The sequence below is a fragment of the Phoxinus phoxinus genome, assembly GCF_949152265.1.
Source record: "Phoxinus phoxinus genome assembly, chromosome: 2".
Classification (NCBI taxonomy): Eukaryota; Metazoa; Chordata; class Actinopteri; order Cypriniformes; family Leuciscidae; genus Phoxinus; species Phoxinus phoxinus.
The window spans coordinates 28,936,040-28,944,225 of record NC_136877.1 but is presented as its reverse complement, the minus strand read 5'-3'; the positions used below and the strand labels follow the sequence as shown (position 1 = coordinate 28,944,225).

The 8,186-nt window shown below is 41.5% G+C and overlaps 1 long non-coding RNA gene across 1 annotated transcript; it reads left to right on the top strand.

Annotated features, from left to right (window-relative positions):
- The first annotated feature begins 4,029 nt into the window (after positions 1 to 4,029).
- On the top strand, positions 4,030 to 8,182 carry LOC306985764. Its single transcript, XR_013794848.1, has 3 exons — positions 4,030 to 4,236; positions 8,017 to 8,056; positions 8,173 to 8,182. It is a non-coding gene; the product is annotated as an uncharacterized lncRNA (long non-coding RNA).
- The last annotated feature ends 4 nt before the right edge of the window (positions 8,183 to 8,186 follow it).

Here is an 8,186-nt window from a genome sequence, read left to right as displayed (position 1 = left end):
AACCTTTGGGCGGCTTCAGTCTGGCGTCTGGAACAACAGCCACCTTTCTCTCAAAGTAAAGGTGCGCGTATATGAGTCCTGTGTTCTATCCGTTCTGCTATATGGAAGCGAAACGTGGCCTACATACCGGCGGCAGGAGCACAAGCTTAATGCTTTTCACTTCCGGCCTGCGACAGATCCTTGGCCTGTCATGGCAGGATCGGGTTCCGAACACCACCGTGCTGAAGCTCACTAACAGCAGTGACATGTACACCGCGTTACGGAAGAGGCGTCTCAGATGGATCGGCCATGTACGTCGTATGCCAGATGAACGTCTCCCAAAGTCCATCTTCCATGGGGAGTTAGCTGTGGGACACCGGCCTCGTGGCCGACCCAAGCTCCGCTTTAAGGATGTCGTCAAGCGGGACATGAATGTCTTTAACATCAACCCTGACCGATGGCATCACGTTGCGGAAGACCGGGCAGCTTGGCGATCTGCGCTGACAGAGGGCACGACTCTGTCCTGCTATGCTTACACCAGCTTTTGCACAGAAAGACGGCATGTTAGACACCGTTCAGATCGGCGCTTGCGCTGCAAAAGGCCTTGATGAAAGGCAGAATATAAGATGAAAAGGTCGTTATTTTCAGTACTCACTTAAAACTGCTCCTCCCCCCAAACGAATCGCTTGACGTCATAAGAGGGATACGTCTCCCCAGGTCGCTGAGAAAAATGTAGGAGCTGAGTTGTGAGCTGTGTTGATAATTGTATGAGTGATAGAGCGAGAGAATTAGTGATTAGGACATGTATTTATTTATTTAGTTATTTAAGTTAGGTAGGTAGTTAGGTATACGCAGGCGTATTTTCACGATGGTGAATTACTGCGTTTTGGGCTGGGTGCAAAAACACAGTTAAAACCGGTCACAGAGTCCACTGTGTTCCGTGCCTGGGTCAACTTTGTTCGGACCAAACGCGCTGACTTCAGTGTTGCTTCGGTATCCAAGACTTCGGTCATTTGCAGCGCCTATTTCACTGAGAAGGACTCACTGTTGGAGATCTCATGAGTTATAAAATGGGATTTAAAACCCGAGTGAGACTGGTAGCTGATGCGGTGCCTACGGTGTATGCTACTGTAGTAGAAGCAGTCGATCGCGCTCGCGCCTCTCTCTCACTCACACACCAACCAACATATTCCAGCATTGCAATCTTGACATCGCAGCCTGTTCATTATAGCCACGGAGCTTCAGAGCTAAGGAGGAGCTAGGTGTCCCTAAATAACCCGTGTATCTAACAGTAGTTTATGGCGTTATTTTCCTGTAAAATGTCGAGAGCGCATTATTGTAGCGCGAAAATACATTAATATAATGCGCGAGCGCGAATCTCTCCTCGCGCGCGGAATATACACAAATCCGCCGCGAACTCTGCCGCCATTACTGCGTGCCTGCGAAGTGTGGTGAAGAATACCCTCTAATGACATTTCAATGAAAGCGGATCCTGCTCATGAAAGAAAATGTCTGATGAAATAAAATTTAAAACGGAAAATTGGGTTGATGATTTCAGGCAGTGGCCAAAACTTACCGATAAAGGTAATTTATTGACAACATAATGTATTAATGTAAAAATGCGTCAGCCAAATGTAATGCATTTCAGTGCGGGAATGAGGGGATTGCACATAATTTACACCATTTCCCGCAAGGTTAGCTTTTATAGTGCGAGAAATTGCCGCACAAATATATTTGCTTCATCTCAGAGCAAATGATAAAAAAATTAATTCACAGATGGGAGAAAAAAAGATGTCAAACTGTCTTTTATTTTCGCATTTAATTCCTCCATCAGCGCTGGACCGGCATTCTCTGTCTTCCGCTGAGCCCTGGCAATGTTTCACGCTGTCAATGCAGTGGTCTGCGTTGCGCTGATCTTTTTCACACTATCGACTGTAGGTGCAGCATTCTAACATTTTGAGTCATAATGAGCTGTTTGTGAAGAAATTATCCGCTTCCAAATTATGTCATTTGAAACATTAAAGGGGTCATGACATGGGTTTTTTTATTTTATTATTATGTTCCCTTAGGTGCAATTATAGTATTACTATAGTTTTTTTTTACAAAAAACTTTAAAAATGTAGTGATATGACCTTTTCCCACCCTGTTTCTCATCCTCTGATTCAAACAGTCTGTTTTGGGGGTGTGTCCCCTTTAAGAGTTCAGTGTTAACGCTCACTGCTATGATTGGCTAACGTCACTGCCTATGCATCAATTATTAACGCCCCCAGCCAGAACATTTGCGGATTCAGCGTATTTAAAAAGTTGTTTAAAGTTTTAAATACATTACTTACAGTTTGCGTCGTCGTTGTTGAGCCCAGAATAGTAGGCACGGACTTATCTTTGAGCAACAGTTTTCTGGCAAAGCCAGCATAATTTTGGGATTTGTTCTCAAAACAGTCATCCTTCAAATGTATAGAACAAACGCTTAAACTAACACTGCCGTGACTGAGACGTCCGCAAAAAATAAAGTGCATCCATTTTTCCCTGACGACTGAATCTTTCGCAGCGTATTCAAAGATGTTGTTTGTCCACAGCCAGGAACAGCACATCTGCGGCATCGTAATTTCCCTGTACACAGACCCACTCGCTGTCCGTCGACTGAACACTTGTGAGGCGCGCAGCGCGCGGGCGCGACAACGATACGAAATGAGCGTAGTTGCCTTGCACTTAAAGCGTAGTTGTCTTCTGCTGGAGGCGGCCTATAGAGCTGGTAAGTCCCGCCCCCTCCGTAAAACCCCGGTGGACCTCAAAGTTGAAAAACCGTCAATGCAAGTGAATGGGAGAAAATAATTATTTTCTGGTCCCGTTCGAATTGTGTCATGAATGTGAACATATGTTGTCTGTGAATTTTTTATATAATCTTTCGTGTGAAGAATGCTACAATTTAGCGGGTAGAAGTTTGATACGGGTAGACTTTGTGTGAGAGCACTTTGTGGACTACAACTCTTCGCTGCTTTCGGCGCGTTTGAAACGTCAACACCACTAGCACACGGCTCTAGCTCACGGATCCCGCTAGACATGGCTGTGTCTTTGGTGCACTTCACCGCCTTCTTTCAGGGAGAGGACAAAATTGTTGAGGTTGGCGAAAACCACGGGTAAGTCAACTTTATGGGGTGACGTCACATAGGCAACATGTAGTCTTTCTCGTTATGTCTTTTCCACAACTGCAAGCCGACGAATCATACCATATACTGTCAAACTTGTAACATGAAAGATTAGGCTATATAAAAAATTCACAGACAACATATGTTCACATTCATGGCACAATTCAAACGGGACCAGAAAATTATTATTTTCTCCCATTCACTTGCATTGACGTTTTTTCAACTTTGAGGTCCAGCGGGGTTTTACGGAAGGGGCGGGACTTACCAGCTCTATATGCAAACGCTGGTACGTCACTTCGTACCGTGACGTCACTTCTTACCAGAGGTGGAAAGTCCAGGGGTCAGAAAGTAAAAGTCCTGCCATATGTTTATTCCACCCATGAACTCAGTCAGCTGATTTCACTAATTAGTTCTATCTCCTGGCTGAAAAACTGTGCTAATTAGCAAATCCAGGTGATTGGAACAAAATACTGAGGAGGACTTTTACTTTCTGAACCTGGACTTCCCACCTCTGCTTCTTACCATGGATCCAGAAGTTGAACGAGCTGTATTTAGAGCTTGATTAAATAAATTATTCGTTTATAATGGGGAGGAAGTCTTAAGCTATGAAACTTGCAGGACGTTTTAATGGTACAAAGACCTCTTATATACCAAAAGATCAAGGCAAATTTGGTTTCTCATGTCATGACCCCTTTAAAAACCATTTTGCTCTGGTGTACGAGATAGAGCCCGGCAGCAACAAACCAACTGATCAGCTGATCATAGCTGTACAGGGCGCTTTATTATTTTTCATCTCCATAAATATATCTTGTAGTAAAGCTAATGCAAGGGCTAGAAATCAATTATTTTTTTGCTGATACTTCCTTGTCATCATGGAGAGCGCAGTTCATGGTTGCATAGCAACGACAGACGCCACGGGAGAGCAAGCGCGTGTGGAAAGGAGACAGCGGCGCGCCCGCGCCCGCGCTTTCCACTTGTTTTACACATCTAGAGCGACGTTGTTGATTAATGTCAATTTGAAGAAGAGCATGGTGTTTTTTTTATAAACTTTTGACGCACATCTTGGTCCTCCGCTCGACCAGGAACTCTGTATAATCCGTATACAACAAAGGTTCGTGAATGGTTTTATTCAGGCCTGTAGTTTTGTGCTGTTGTTATAACAGCCAATCACACAACACGCTCTTCCCGGCATCACTGGACAGCATACGTACTAAAAAATAATAATAATAATAATAACATTTCGTACAGTAACATCTGCTACAGCAGCCTACGGGATCAACACGCTAACTTACTTCCGCTACTTCCTTAGCAGCAAGGCACGCAGTAATGGCGGCGCTGCTTTACTTCAGTGTTTCGCCGGATTTGTGTAGGCTATAATGCGGCAGCGCGAATCTCTGTTCCCGCGCGCGAGCAGAGAGATTAGCGCTCGGTACATTATATTCCGCGCGCGAGCAGAGAGATTCGCGCTCGCGCATTATATGTACTTTCGCGCTACAACATCGGTACGTTCACACGGGTCGTGAGCGTCAACGCTTGACGGAAGGCGTGGCTGAAGTTTGGCACGACGCCATGGTCATAGCAGCGTCAGCCAATGAAATTAGACAGGAATGACAGGATGAACGTGATGAACGTGATTGGCTGCCGCCTGGCTACTGTATTTGCATAGAGCGATCCTGATTGGCTGACGCTTCCGCCTGCGTAATGCGCTCTCGACATTTGACCATAGACAGTATATAAAGCATTTGACAGGAAAATAAAGCCATAGTAGTTCCGCATTAATTAATTTGCACGCAAGTTTTATTTATTTATATACCGCGTATTCTCCGTGTATATACCGTGACGCCCGTACCGTTTCGGTTCAATACATGTACCGTTCCACCTCTAAGTTATGCCTATACTTACCAAGACACCTGACCAACTCTCCACTGGTTCTTCACACCAGATATTTATATTTCGATAGGAATTATTTAAATTTCTGTTTGGCTCCTCAACTGTGTCACGCCTGGGAGGCTCAAAATTGTATGGCTGCTGGTTACAGTCTTATGCAGGTTAAAAGCCAATTCACACTGCACCAACAGGTGTCGACCAACGCTGCTTAAAACATCTTTTCGAACATATACAAAAATGTAGTATGGAACTTGATTCTGTTCACTGGGAATTGATTGGTTTGTTGGATCATTGTGGTTTGCTATTGCTGTGATCTCATGTGAGTGACAGGCTGTCCCGCCCTCTCCATCAGAGAAGAGATGTCTCTGCAAGTGGGAGTGGAAGTATTTTGATTAAAGATTTTCAAGGCACATGAATTAAAAAATAATTATGTGCACGGATAAATCATGTATAATAAATGCAGCAATATTACATAAGAAATAAAAACGGTCAATTTTGATTTCACTGTGACTTTTATGCACATTTAAATGTAAGCAAAAAACAAGAGCTGTACAAGAACTAAGAATTTTTTTTAGTTCTTAAAATAATTTTCAATGTATTGTTTAGACATTTTATTCAGTGTTCAAATTGTAGCGGACATAGTTGCATAGTATTCCTTAAAATAAAAAATGTACTTAAATCTTGAAGCATTTTAATAAGTAGCATTACAACTTAATAACATGCTTTCAAAGTTCACTGAGTGCATAATGTAGTTATTCACTTCAGGCAGTTTGTTTAACCTTTACAACAACATTTTCATTTTGAGTTTCCAGTTTGTGAAGTCTATAGTGCATGTCCTGCTCCCACAAAGCATCCACAAAGACATTTGTATCCCTCTGTTAATCACAGCCAGATTTCTAAAAGAGCCTTACCACTCTCCCTCTTAACTTGGGCTTAGTTTTGCTTGCCTTGTGCTACGACAGATATAGCGATTGGGAGCCTCAGCTTTCCAAATCTGATCGTCCTTTCATCCAGCACATTCTGTGGGTCTCCTTATGGTCCAGATCACCCCCCCCCCCCCCCCCCCCCATTAGCTCCTCAGCCAATGAAACTCCTTAGAAGATCAAGTATCAGTATAAGTCAATGACTTAGTTTCAAGGTTTGCAGAACCTTATAGCCCGTCTTCACCATCAAGACTCTCTCGTCTTTCGCCTTTTCTGAGGTAAGAGTTTTAAAGATTTCGTATCTTCAGAAATTCAAAGACATGTCTGGGCCGAGTCTGAGTGAAAAGTTCTCTCCGTCTGCCCACAGCTAATGGTGCTGTTTTCTTTTAAAATCGTCATTCTGTTTTTTTTTCTCTCTTACATGCTGTTGTAAAAAATGAACTTTGACTATGCTGAATGGAATATGCTGCTAACAGATTTTAATTCAGTTGATGGCTTTAATGAATATACCTTGATGATTATAGGGTGTGTGTGGGCACCTCTGTTGATGGGATGGTTCTGTCTCAGTGTGCCACTAGATAACTATCTGCTATTATCAACCAGCACAATGCGATTTAGGATTTACACATTGTTGGCTTCTCTTTGTCCTATCCTGTAGATCATCACTAATGACACCACTATGACAATAGAGGCTTAACAGCTGTCAACAGATAATAGCCCAAACAGGGTGGAAATATTAGAACAATGCACTAATTGTGTCTCAAACACTAACTAGATGGTTGACATTTTGAAGCTAATACAATGCATATTATAACAGTATACTATATTCATTCTGTTGTGATAGTGCATTCACTTTTTGTTTCTTGTCAAAATAGAAACGTAAATAATCCAGCATTCTTTCCTTTAATGGCTCATAATAATTTAAGCACACAGTTATACCCACATAAGGCAGGGCTAACAGGACCAGAGACTCGCTGTCAAAAAGAGAGAGCTTATGCTGGGAAATATGATCATGTGTTAATCTCCAAATGCTTCTGCAGCTGTGCATGAGATATGAGTCACAGCACACACAGACACACACACACACACACACACACACACACACACACACATACATACACACACACATACATACACACACACATACATACACACACACAGAGAGAGAGAGAGAGAGAGAGAGAGAATTTGAAAAATAACTTTATTATTAAATCATCTTCAAAAATAGTACAAAAAACTCCCTTACAACACCAAATCTTCTCAAAAGAAAACAAATCGTTCATAAAACTTGTAATCAATCAGTACTCTTGATTTCACCAATGTTAAAAAAGTCTCAACGATGTTTTGACAAGGTTTTTGTTCAATTTTGAGAGAGAGAGAGAGAGAGAGAGAGAGATTTTGAAGGATAGCGAGGATACCTATGATTCCATAGGTGTAATGTTTTTATAGTGTACAAACTGTATATTTTATCCCCTTACACTAACCATACCCCTAAACCTATCCATCACACAAAGCATTACTCAAAAATTAAAAAAAAACTGTTTAGTACAGGAAGTGTCCTCATAAACCATGTTTACTTTGTAATACCCATGTCATTATACACATTTGTGTCATCATAAACCATATATTCAAACACACACACACATTGTCAGGACTTTTCATTTTTCTTTAACTGTTTTTATACTGAGCTCATATGAATTATATATTTGATGCTTCTAGACATTCTAAACACATTTTTAGAATGAAGAAATAATTTAGCAGGTTTATTTCATTTACAGAGTTTGATTCTGTTGATATTCTGTTGAAGATTTTCTGTGATCTAAGCTCTAATTCTGCCAGATTCAACATGTCCTGCTTTGATCATTTATAATTTCTTTGAGGGACTGAAGTCAGACAGACAGTAAATGTTAAGCATATTCAGACATACAAATGATTTTTTATATAATTGACTATTAAAAGATGAAATGTTACAAGCTTCTTAAAATATTTAGCATGTTGAGGTGCCTTTCACACCTGTCAAGTCTGCGATTAACCCACAGTGTCACAGTGGTACAAACAATCTCCCTGTCTGCTTCATATAGGTCTAAAGCTCCCTTTCATCATGTCCGACACAGAGGACGTGTGAGTATTCTGACATTAAATATTAAACTCCATTGTTCAGCATGCTAATTATTATTATTCATGTTCTATGGTCAAGACAAAATAGCGATAACACTTCTTTCTCTCTCTTCTTTCAGTGGGGTTGAGGGTA